Genomic DNA, 13,498 nt, shown 5'->3' with positions numbered 1-13,498 from the left:
GTAATGGAGGGGAGATGGTAACGCTATAGTCACATGATGACCAATAATAATGACCACCATTTCTTTAATGCATGTAGCACGGCAGCATTAAATTCAATTCAAGTGAATGGGGGCTATTCACATGACCATTATTTTGATTCAGTTGTAAGGAACATCACAATATTGGTCATGTCCTATTTTTGTCTGTTTTCACGGACCCTGCATACACTCAAATATATGGGGGATCCTTGAAGACAGGTGCCCCTTGAGTACAAGACAGCCATGAAAAATGGAGGTTTTATTATGGCCATTTTGCACCTCGGTCGGTAACTGTAGCCTTTGCTGCGTCCTGCCTACCTTTAGCCCTTGTAGTCTTCCTCAGTGCTATGTACACCCTTGATCTCAGCCAAGCTGTTGATGCAGGGCTGTTTGTAAGCAGAAACCAGCTAAAATGTTAAAGCAGCTTTGGATGTGACTGGACTACACAAAATATCTCAGGTCTGGGAAAGTTGGTCAATATTATCTGTAGTTTCTAAAGGTTGTCTCTCCATAGACACCAATGTCATATCAGCAAGAGTTACCTTGCTAAAGCAAATTTGCAGGGACAATAGGAAAGTGAATTGCTACTTTGACTCCTGTTGGCTCTTCATGTCTTTTTCACCCCCCTAGGAGATGCATGATCTTCAGTGACCATTGTAGACCATTGTGTAGATGTGTAGACCATTAGGCCCCTAAAGAAAGCCATATAACAGTGGCAAAAGGAGAAGTAATCCAGCAATTTCATATTAGTGATTGTCAGCCGTCATGGCGATCAATGTCGCTAATGTTATACTACTCATGCTCTGTCGTCCATGGCTCCTATGTGTCCTAGGCTCCATTTGGAGAAGCTGATGCCACCCCTTTGTCCAATATTCTAAGCCAGATAAAAGGTGATGTAACCTGAAAAGTTGTGCAATTACATTACTGTGCAAAGGTTTTAGGCAGGTGCGGGAAATGTTGCAGAGTAAGAAAGCTTTCAGAAATAGAAATGTTAGTTTATTTTTGTCAATTAACAAAATGCACCACATCAGTATTTGGTGTGGAGGAGGAGTCCTAGAATTGATGATATGCCCCCCCCCCCCCCCCCATAGACCCTAGATCTTAACATCATCGAGTCTGGGATGAAGAGACAGAAGGATCTAACCAAGCCTACATTCACATATTTCAGGATGTTTGAAAAAAACCTTCCCTTGCCAAGTTTCCCCCTAAACTGTGTTCAAGTGAATCTGGAATAATTGATGTTGTTTCCAAGGTAAAGGACCTAGATCACACCAAATATTGATATGATTTAGATTTCTCTGTTATTCAATCACTTAATTGACAAAACTATTAACTAATAAATCTTTTAAAATCTTCTTACTTTGCAGCATTTTTTCTAAGCCTACTTAAAGCTTTTGCACAGTACTGTACAAATATACGCGGTGATTCCATCTCTGGTGGTTTGTTATGTCCAATAGTATATGCCTGAAGAACAGTGATCCATTCTAACCTCATCAGCGGTGGATTAAAGGTACCATGGGCTCTCCTATTCACGCCAAAAATCCCTGTGACAGAATAATGTCTTAGTGGTCCTCCAGGCTATATAACAATCCAATAGCGGCCCCTCCAGACGGTATAACTTCCCAACGCAGCCTATACACTAGTAAAATGTAAAAGCACATACATAAGATGTCCAATACTGTTCTTGGTACAAATTTTTGGGGTTCATCACCCACAAACTACTATTATACTCAGAGGTTATGTTCCTACCCTGGGCTTCAATGTGGGCCACCATCCTCTATAGGCCTCCTGAATAATCTGAATAACATTAGGAACCATTGAGGCTAGTGATTGGACCTCAGAAGTCACGTAGTATCATGATGCTGGCATAACCCACATTACCGTAGGCCCCCATGGTCCCTGACATCATTCAGGAGAGACCCAAAGAGGACAGGGACCCATGCTGAATCCTAGGGGAGGGAGAGACACTTCTGTTTTCTCACCTCCCCCTGATCCTATTATAATTATATTCTGGGGTCTGAGGAGACCCCAGAAGATAATAGTATCAGTTTTGGTTTGTGTGAATCAGCCGGGTGAACCTCACAAATATTCACAAAAGGAATCTGTATTGACAAATCCAGATACACTTGATTATGGGGTTGAATTATAATGAGGCAAATGGGCAAGTACTTGCTGCTGGACATCTTTGCACCCTCGGCTCCAGACACAGTTAATTTAAAGATAAATATACTGTATATACAGGGTTCACTTAGCAGCGTGATTTATGGACATTATGTGGCACAATAAAACATCATACAGACTTTATGTTGTTGATCTTTATTGTTTTTCTACTGGATTTCTCTGGGAGAGTGCTCAGTCTTACCCTATGATGACAGTGTACTGCTTGGTACCTATAGTGTAATGTTATAGCCGAGACAGCCGCGGCCACAATAATGGACATAGTATTTCCCTGCCACCCCCACAGGAAATTCATTTTCATTATCCTTGTGTATTAGTTGGCCTCTCCATTCATGTTTTTTCTTGCTTCTCCAGGAAAGCTCAGCATTTAGTGAAATACGCCACTTCAGAATTTCAATATCCTTCTCCAAGAAAAAAACAACCTTGCAATACTGTAGGTCATTACTGGGCGCTGACTGTGTACTTACGCGCTTCTGTCATATTATAATGTTTTCTTGCAGCACATGGTGTAATACATTGCATTGTGTAAATTAATTGTACTGTGTGGCATCTACTATGAAGAGTCTCTGGGGTTCCTGCAATCATCTAGATGCGGCTTCTACGTGTGTGTGTGTGTGTATGTATGTATGTGTATATATATATACATATAATATATATATATATATATATATATATATATATATATATATATATATATGCATTTTGTGTTCTAATTCTAGGAAAGACAAAAATGTCTGTCACATAATTTCTCCAGACTCTTCTGCTGCAGTCATGTAATTATATAGTATATTCCTCTACAATGTATTTCTGTAAAACAAGGCAGGTTTTTTTTTACATGTATAAGTCTGAGACAACTGGGTAATAGACAACAATATAGTGGGGTCACCACAGGAAATAAGTACTGGATTTGGGTATTCCTTAGACCCGATTCACATCTGCGTTCGGTATTCTGTTCGGGGAGTCTGCTTGGGGAACCCCCAAATGGAAACCTATATGCATTAAAATGCGATTAGCTAAGAAAATACACCATAAACCATAATGGGGTCTGTGTGGTTTCTGCACGAAACATGTAGAGAGAAAACTGCTGCTTCCAGAACTTTTCTCTCTGCATGATTCATGTGGACACTGAGCGGAAACCAAATGGATCCCATTATAGTCTATGGGGTCCGTCTGGTTTCTTAGCTTAGGTTTCTTTTTAATGCGTATAGGCTTCTGTTCCGGGGGTCCCCAAGTAGACTCCCCAAACGGAATACCGAACGCAGATGTGAACCGGGCCTGAGTTAGTCATAGGTACCTAGAGAAGCTGTGTGGCTAACCAGAGGACCGACAATACAGTTCCGAGAGTCCTACATCCCCTGCTTTCCTAGATCCCATTACCAAGAATATGATTTTAGCCGTTTTAGAGGATGACTCAAGCATTTGGATAGATTTTATTTATTTATTTATTTGAAATGTCTCCCTTTTAATGTTCAGCTCGCTTCGTAAAACGCGTGGTGAAAATAACATTTTATAATTTCCCTGGGCTGCAGTCACATCCATTTCCTGGTATTCTTGTCGTCTTCTATTAGTAAGTATGAAATCTGAATTTCTCCATGGCAGGGACTTGAGATGTCATAAGACATCAGCCCAGCCGGGATAAAAAGCTCCCTGTGCATCAATCACTGGCCGCCAGGATGCTTTTTGTCAGATTACTTGAAAATGCAGAACGCCTGGCGCCCTTTCCAGCCCAACTCTCGCTGCCTGTCAATAAAGGAAGGCTCCTTTCAGGCAGAATCCGAGTAATACTGACAGGATCATCCCTATAGCCTTTGCGCTGCTTTCACTGATAGATGGTGGGTACCTGCCGAGCATATGTTTGTAAGATATACAGTAGATGTAGCAGAGCTGAATTTGACACTTCCGAACGGAATACCGAACGCAGATGTGAAATGGGCCTTACAATGTATCAGCACAGGTATAATGCATCAGAAGACTACCTAGACTTGATACAGCGGTAACATGCCCAGCTATAAGAAGTATTAGATCAGGATAGGTTTTTAGCCTCTGGATATTAAGAAGGATATTTTCATTCCCTGAAAACAAGCAAATATCTTGGAAAAGATGAGGGACTGAAAATACAATTTTACTAATATGGCTGTAACTCATCCTTGATGTGAAATGCAACAAAATCTGTTGCATATAGGTGCATCAAATTTTAGAGCAGAACTCAAGAAGAGGGAGTGATGTCTTGAGAATGAGTCCTGGTTTACATGCACCAACCTTTTGGTGTAAGATTGTGACCCAGATTATACCATCTAATAAGTAGTATAAACTCAGATGAGTCCACCCCATGTGTGCTCTCCACCCTTTATAGCATTCTCCTCAGTGATGCTACATCTGGGCCCCCTTCATATCCTGGCCCCTGGGATTCGAACCTTTGCCCGGGTCTGTCTTCAGACGATTGTGATAGATCCTTTCTATTTATACATGTGTTACCATTGCCCTGCAATGCGCAAGAGAAGAACTTTAAAACTCTGTCTCGATGGTACCGGTGTCCTGATCTCCTTCATAGGATTTATCCCGCTGTGTCTGACCAGTGTTGGCACTGTGGCACCAAGAAAGGTACCTTATACCATGTTTGGTGGGAGTACGACGTTCTTAGGCTCTTCTGGAATGCAGTGTTTGCCCTGTATACCAAGGTGTGTGGACACACTGTGACAGCATTTCCGCAATTGGCCCTCCTTTGAGTCATTCCTGGCAGGATTTTTGCGGTGAAGAAGGACCTCCTGCGACACTTTTTCACGGCTGCCAGAACTGTCATTCCCAGGCATTGGCACAGTAGTTTCCCAACCTCCCTGGTTAAATTCCTACAGGAGCTTCTCCTCATAAGTAGAATGGAGGCCCTGGTCGCAGCGCACTCCCTAGACCCTTCCAAATTTGACACACTTTGGCAGCCTTGGGTGGTGTTTCAGGAGTCGTCAGAGTTCTCCTCCTTTTTCTCCTGACTGCAGGAACCCACTGTTGTTCTCAAAGGTTACTTGTCCTTTTCCCCTCCTCTCCCCTATACGTCTATCTGGTCTTTGTCTCCCCTGTATGTCTTTTATATTTGTTTGCTCCTGTATTCATTTGTGGCTCAGTGGTACTTGATCTTACACTACTGGGCATTTTCACCTTTACCAGTGTGTCTTATCTTGTATAGCTGGAGGGATTTCCCCCTGGCCTTTTATTTCTCCTGGGAGGCACGCAGCCTTTGACCTTGTTTTATTCATGCCAGGTTTCTTTTAGTTTGTTACTTTTTCCTTACCTTGTTTATATATATATATATATATATATATATATATATATATATATATATATATTTACACACACACAGTGGGGCAAAAAAGTATTTAGTCAGTCACCAATAGTGCAAGTTCCACCACGTAAAAAGATGAGAGGCGTCTGTAATTTACATAATAGATAGACCTCAACTATGAGAGACAAAATGAGAAAACAAATCCAGAAAATCACATTGTCTGATTTTGTAAGAATTTATTTGCAAATTATGGTGGAAAATAAGTATTTGGTCAGTAACAAAATTTCATCTCAATACTTTGTTATATATTCTTTGTTGGCAATGACAGAGGTCAAACGTTTTCTGTAAGTCTTCACAAGGTTGGCACACACTGTTGTTGGTATGTTGGCCCATTCCTCCATGCAGATCTCCTCTAGAGCTGTGATGTTTTGGGGCTGTCGCTTGGCAACACGGACTTTCAACTCCCTCCAAAGGTTTTCTATAGGGTTGAGATCTGGAGACTGGCTAGGCCACTCCAGGACCTTGAAATGCCTCTTACAAAGCCACTCCTTCGTTGCCCTGGCGGTGTGCTTTGGATCATTGTCACGTTGAAAGACCCAGCCACGTTTCATCTTCAATGCCCTTGCTGATGGAAGGAGGTTTGCACTCAAAATCTCACGATACATAGCCCCATTCATTCTTTCATGTACCCGGATCAGTCGTCCTGGCCCCTTTGCAGAGAAACAGCCCCAAATCATGATGTTTCCACCCCCATGCTTTACAGTAGGTATGGTGTTTGATGGATGCAACTCAGTATTCTTTTTCCTCCAAACACGAAAAGTTGTGTTTCTACCAAACAGTTCCAGTTTGGTTTCATCAGACCACAGAACATTCTCCCAATACTATTCTGGATCATCCAAATGCTCTCTAGCAAACTTCAGACGGGCCCGGGCATGTACTGGCTTAAGCAGTGGGACACGTCTGGCACTGCAGGATCTGAGTCCCTGGCGGCGTAGTGTGTTACTGATGGTAGGCTTTGTAACATTGGTCCCAGCTTTCTGCAGTTCATTCACTGGTCCCCCCGCGTGGTTCTGGGATTTTTGCTCACCGTTCTTGTGATCATTTTGACCCCACGGGGTGAGATTTTGCGTGGAGCCCCAGATCGAGGGAGATTATCAGTGGTCTTGTATGTCTTCCATTTTCTAATTATTGCACCCACAGTTGATTTCTTCAATCCAAGCTGGTTGCCTATTGCAGATTCAGTCTTCCCAGCCTGGTGCAGGGCTACAATTTTGTTTCTGGTGTCCTTTGACAGCTCTTTGGTCTTCACCATAGTGGAGTTTGGAGTCTGACTGTTTGAGGGTGTGCACAGGTGTCTTTTTATACTGATAACAAGTTTAAACAGGTGCCATTACTACAGGTAATGAGTGGAGGAAAGAGGAGACTCTTAAAGAAGAAGTTACAGGTCTGTGAGAGCCAGAAATCTTGATTGTTTGTAGGTGACCAAATACTTATTTTCCACCATAATTTGCAAATAAATTCTTACAAAATCAGACAATGTGATTTTCTGGATTTGTTTTCTCATTTTGTCTCTCATAGTTGAGGTCTACCTATGATGTAAATTACAGATGCCTCTCATCTTTTTAAGTGGTGGAACTTGCACTATTGGTGACTGACTAAATACTTTTTTGCCCCACTGTATATATAAAATCCTTAATAAAACCAGATTATACATAAACTCAGATGAGACTGAACAAAAGGCATACCAGATTTGCCATCCGTTATTGGTTGATTCACTAACAACTAGTAGCAAACATGCCAAAAACTTTCCTTATATATTAATGGTGATTATATAGTAAATTGGTAATACTAAAGCAGGGATCAGAGGGTAGTGGTTTCTCCTCGAGAACAGTGTCAAAGCAAGCAAAGGAAGTGATCTATACCAGAGAATCTGAATATGTATATGGACTCAATTCTAGATTAAAGAAAACTACCTGTACTAGGTGGCACAAAGCTTTTTTTTTTTTGTTTCTGCAAGTGAGCTTTTCTGAAATCAGGAATCCATTTCCCTATGGTAGTGGATGTAGCTTTGAGGATATGTTCACATGTGAAGGTTTGCTGCAGTTGGAACTGAGAGGAAGGTACTGTATATGGATTTAAGCACCACCAAATGGACTTGACATTAAAGCTTACGTAAACTTAAAAAAAAAAAAATTCTGGCAGCATTTTGGGTCACTTTAAACAGTGACTTGTTAGGCTTGAGAAAGTGCCAGTGGGCACAAAATGAACGTTGCCTGTGCCTTACATGCATATACTTCTCTCCAATACTGCAGTTCATTGTTTTTGGAAATTTTGGAATAAAGACATGGCTTTCTAGCACATGTTATGGTGAGTGCTCCTTCTCTTTTTTTGCTCCTTTAAACTGTTATATCTTTGTTATTATAAAAAACGCAGAACAAATGTTTTTGGTCATGAGATTCTTTCATATGACATCAAGATGGCACTTTTATCTGTATTATTTTCAGAGATATCATCAGTTAAAACAGCCAGGATTGGCATATTTATAAGCAGCTGCTCCCAATCCTATTTAACACATATCATCTCTGGAAATAATACAGAATCTCATCTTTCATATGGCACCAAAAGCACGATTTTACACTTTATAATGGTTGAGATATAACTGTTTGAAGTGACTCCCACCCGTGACACAGTTTCTCTACTTTGCTGGAGCCTGAACGCCAATGAGAAGCCAGTGAGAGAAACAAAAAAAAAGCAAAGCAAAAATCAGAAAAATTCAGAAGGGACAGAATTGGATTTCAGCACAGAATTTCACAGAAAGGAGTCAAAATTTGTTAATAAAATATATAACAAATTTTTTAATGTCACAAATGCTGCCACAAAAATCAAAGGTGGGGATAATTCTATGTGACTTCTAGTGGTGACAAAGTATTTAGTATGCTTTGCATCTATCTTGAGGGATTAAAACTCTGTATTAGAAAACAGAACTAATTTCTTATCACATTTTTCTGAGTTTTTCAAAAGAGAAGTGAACTTTAATCCCGATGTAGCCACTGACTGTGGCTATTGTGAGAGGTTAAAGGGGTTGTCCAGTATTTAGGGAAAATTTAGGAACCGCTGTAGTGTGTGTAAAATAAAACACAGAGACAATCGCCTATTCCCGTTGCTCTATTGTCCAGGCCAAGTCTCCTTTACCTCCCGTGAGAGCATTTGGCACATGGAGCGATCACAGACCTCAGCAGTTACTGGAGAAGGACTGGTGATGTCATTCTCTCACACTCCTACTTTTGCTAATCCTTACCAGCACCTGCTGAAACCACTGATCAGGCTCAGAGGTCATATGGGTGCGAGGATAAGAGACTCCCAGCTATGCATTTTACAATTATGTATTTGGCGAGTTATTACCTGGCCAGTCTTCTCATACACAGGATGCTGTGTGTGCCTGTTAACAACACCTGTTTAATTACAAGAATGTGGTTTGTCAGCTCTGTAAACACCACCTTTTGTTGTTTCCTGCCCAGATCCATTGGCATACCTGTGCTAACCTCATTATCCCAACATAAGGCTATCATGGAGTTGTATACTGAATCAGCTCTGAATACACATGACCCAGACAGGCTGTCTCTCAGGCCATCTTCAAAGGGGATATGGTTTTCTGATAATATTTGCCTAGGAGGACATGCCATAGTTGAACTGTTAAATTCCTCGGGTGTGCCAGGTGGACCCGAACGCTCCAAGTCCAAACTCACTAGTGTTGAGAGCAGGGGAAAGGTACAGACACTGAACTCATTACCCAAAGAGGATTGGGGTGTCTTCCTTGGTGTCTACACGATGGGGACCTCACTACAAACCCCATCATACCACTGACCTGACCCTATGATTATCCAGCAAGGAAATCTGACTGTTCCTAGTTATCATTCTGGAAGGAGCCTGGGGAGAGAGAGATATTGTTTATCCCTGAGGAGACAAGAGGAGTTCTACTTCTGGAAGCCATGCAAGCAGACTGAACCTCCTCACTGACTAAAGCGTGTCCTGAGGCCTGGAAGCGAGGCCTCAGAGAACCAACTACTGACTCTTGTTCGTATTGTTCCTTTTTGATCTTTTACTCTCATTTTATTTTATGTATTGTACTTTATCTGTAACATATCTATTTCTGTATATGTTAAGTGGCTAGTACTGACCCATCCAAGGTTAATAAAAATATAAAATTTAGAAAGCTCAGATGCGAATGGAAAGTAAGGAAGAAGGGTAATCGCCAGGTGTGACAAGTGGCTTGGTAAGGTGGTATCCTTCACAACGGGCCTCTCAGCTTCTTACATGGCAAGTCCCAGCATGAGAGGGAAAATGAACAGGCTCTGGACAAAGAGTACCAGGATTAGGTATATATATTTGTTGTTTCTTTCATGCCCGCCCTGGCTGACCTAAATCAAGGACAACCCCTTTAATGATAATTGGTGGCTGACTCTGCGTTTCCATGAGGGATTTTTATTTAGATCTTAAAACTAAAAAAAAAAGAGGAAACATTTCCCTGGGTCATGAATTACAGTAAATAAATACATTATATTACAAATATGGCCCCGGAACAGCAATTAGTATAAAACCAAGAAATAAAAAGACGGCAAGAAATGTAAATCACTCCTCCAAGCCTCTTTATTTAATTATTCTCTCAAGTCGTAAAAACACTAATTGGCTCGGCTGCAGACATTTGCTGTGAACATGAGCAGGGGGTACTGGGTAAATTATAGACTGCTGAGGACACTGCAGATGAGAATTCGTTCATTTGCAGTGTCCGGAGTATAAAACATTCAATATAAAGACACGCTATCAGCTTATAGGACCAGAGCTGATACAGTTGCTCAGAAGACAAACTTCAAAAAACACAAAAAATAAAGTTGTCACTCTCTCTAAATGCTATAAGGTCATATCATGCAAATCTTTTTGGAAGCTTTACTAACCTTATTTGTACCGATCTGCAGTTACAAGTATTCAACCCCTTTATTTACCTGCAAAACTATATTGAAACCCAGCTGGAAAGAGACTGTTCATTATCAATGCTACTTTTCAACAAGTCATGTGACCTAATAGCGCTGCTCTGACTGTGCAATGGTCACGTGAACTCCCACAATGCCCTAGTCAGTGACAACATGAAAAAATTAGGAAGACGCAATTTTGAATGTGACTGGAGAATAAAATGGATTTAAGTTCAGCATGTAGATTTGTAATAGGAAGAGTAATGCAGTTTATGAATGTGAAAGGTTTTTGGAAATAGTAATTATAGTTATCTAAGGGCTAGTTCACATGGGGGGCAAAGAGGCAGATTTTGACAGCGGATTTCGCCTCAAAATCTGCCTCCATACAATGGTGGTCTATGGAGACTGCTAGCAGAAAAAAGAAGCAACATGACCTTTCTTCAGGCCGATTCCGCCTGAGGAAAGCAATAGAAGAGAATGGGAGACGAAAAACGCCTAGCTTTTTTTTTTTTTTTGCAAAAAAAACGCAACCGAAAACGCCTAGCATTTTTTTTTTTTTTTACAGTCCATTCACTTTATGGGAGGGGAAAACCGCCTGGCGTTTTCTGAAGCAGTTTTTACCAATAACTGCTCCAGAAAACGCTCCAAAAAACGCCTCAAGGTCAAAAAATCGCTTCCTAATTAGGAAGCGGTTTTTTTTTTTCAAATAAGTCAGGCGGTTTTTTATGTGTGAACTAGCCCTTAACCTCAAAAACAGTAATGTCATAGTATAGGAATATACTATAATCATATAAGTGAATCTACCATGTAATACACAGAACACTACAGTCAAGTGGTGCACAAGAGTTTACATCTAACTGTACAGTAAATGGAGAAGATAGCTTTAGATCTAGAGAAACTCTGAAGTTCAGTTTTTGATTGTGACCAGTTGCTCTGGCAGTGGTTTTCCTCCAGTTACTTACTACACAGAGGACAGTTCTTACAGGGGGTATAACAAACAAAACCAAGTAAACAGCTCACCATTTATGTGTAGAAATCAGAAGTCCATAGTGGTGAAAATGGTTGGGGTACTAAAGACAAAGTCCTGGACTTGTTGACCCAATTACTATGCACTACATAGATAAAGAAGTATTCAGCACTGAATCCAAATAATGTTTTCATAAAATTTAACTTTTATTCTTATGGTAAAAAAAAATAATCAATCCATGGGTTCAGTAGTTAAACAAACAGCCTATGCGTTTTAAGACATTATGTCTCTTACTCATGGCATGAGACATATGTCTTAATACATGTAGGCTGTCTGTTTGTTTTACTACTGAACCCATGGATTCTGTGCAGAATACTTATCTATGAAGTGCCTTACAGGGGTTATCCAGGATTAGAAAAAGATGTCTGCTTTCTTCCCCAAAACAGTTATAGATTATCTATGGCTTGCATCTGGTATTGCAACTCATCTCTACTCAAGTGAATAGGACAAAGCTGCAAGACACCCTTTGAAGAAAGCGCACTTTTCCTCCTATACACGTACAACCTTTGGAGGACTGATACTAAGCTTTCTACCTAGTCCATGGAAAAGATGAATCCTATGCCGTTTTCACTTTACAGTGGTATTCTGCAAACGAAGCTGAGATTGATATAATTCTGCACATTTCTACCTTATTTGTTGAATTTTTTCAGTATCTGGAAACATTCTTTATCACATCTAAAGGTTATAAACCTGATACAGTGGGGAAAATAAGTATTTGATAAACTGGCAATTTTGCAAGATTTTCCACCTACAAAAAATGGAGAGGTCTGTAATTTTTATCGTAGGTATACTGTGAGAGAGAGAATCCCTAAAAAATCCAAAAAAATCACATTGTATAACTTCTAATTAATTAGCATTTTATTGCATGAAATAAGTATTTGATACACTAGAAGAACAGAACTTAATATTTGGTACAGAAACCTTTGTTTGCAATTACAGAGGTCGGTTGTTTCCTGTACTTCTCGTCCAAGGTTGCAAACACTGTAGCAGGAATTTTTGCCCACTCCTCCATACAGATTTTCTCCAGATCTTTCAGGTTTCAGGGCTATTGCTGGGCTACATTGAGTTTTAGCTCCCTCCAAAGATTTTCGTTTGGGTTCATCAGGTCTGGAGAGTGGCTAGGCCACTCCAGGACCTTGAAATGCTTCTTATAGAACCACTCCTTATTATCCCTGGATATGTGTTTTGGGGCATTTTCTTGCTGGAAGACCTAGCCACGACACATCTTCATGCTCTTACTGAATGAAGGAGGTTGTTGGCAAAAATCTCGTGAAACATGGCCCCATCCATCCTCCCTTCAATGCAAGGCAGTCGTCCTGTTGCCTTTGCAGAAAAGCACCCCCAAAGTATGATGTTTCCAGCCCCAAGCATCACGGTTTTTAGTGTTTAGGGTTGTATTCATCCTTCAAACATGGCGAGTGGAGTTGATACCAAAATGCTCTATTTAAGTCTCATCTGACCTTCTACAATGCCTCCTCTGGATCATCCAGGTGGACATTGATGAACTTCAAATGGACCTGGACATGTTCTGGCGTTATCAAATACTTATTTCATGCAATAAAATGATAATTAATAGAGATGAGCGAGTAGTATTTGATCGAGTAGGTATTTGATCGAATACTACGGTATTTGAAATATTCATACTCGATCAAATATTACTAGCTATTCGCAGTAAATATTCGATTCAGAGGCAGCATTGATTGGCTGAATGCTATACAGTGTATAGCATTCGTCAAATCAATGCTGGTTTTGCAACAGGCTCATCGTTGCTAGTCGGGAGAGCTGGCAGCTTGCTGTTACGAGCAAGCTTACTTTTTCTCATAGGAATGAATTGACCAGCGTTGATTGGCCAGTGTACAGCATTTGGCCAATCAACGCTGGTCCTGCCGGAGGCTCGTCTATGAGGAGGCGGAGTCTAAAATCGGACCACAATGGAGACTGCTGTGGTCCGATTTTAGACTCCGCCTCCTCATAGACGAGCCTCCGGCAGGACCAGCGTTGTTTGGCCGAATGCTGTACACTGGCCAATCAACG

This window comes from Leptodactylus fuscus, chromosome 7 (assembly GCF_031893055.1).
Source record: "Leptodactylus fuscus isolate aLepFus1 chromosome 7, aLepFus1.hap2, whole genome shotgun sequence".
Lineage (NCBI taxonomy): Eukaryota > Metazoa > Chordata > Amphibia > Anura > Leptodactylidae > Leptodactylus > Leptodactylus fuscus.
The sequence above is the reverse complement of the archived record's forward strand: the minus strand, read 5'-3'. Positions refer to the sequence as shown.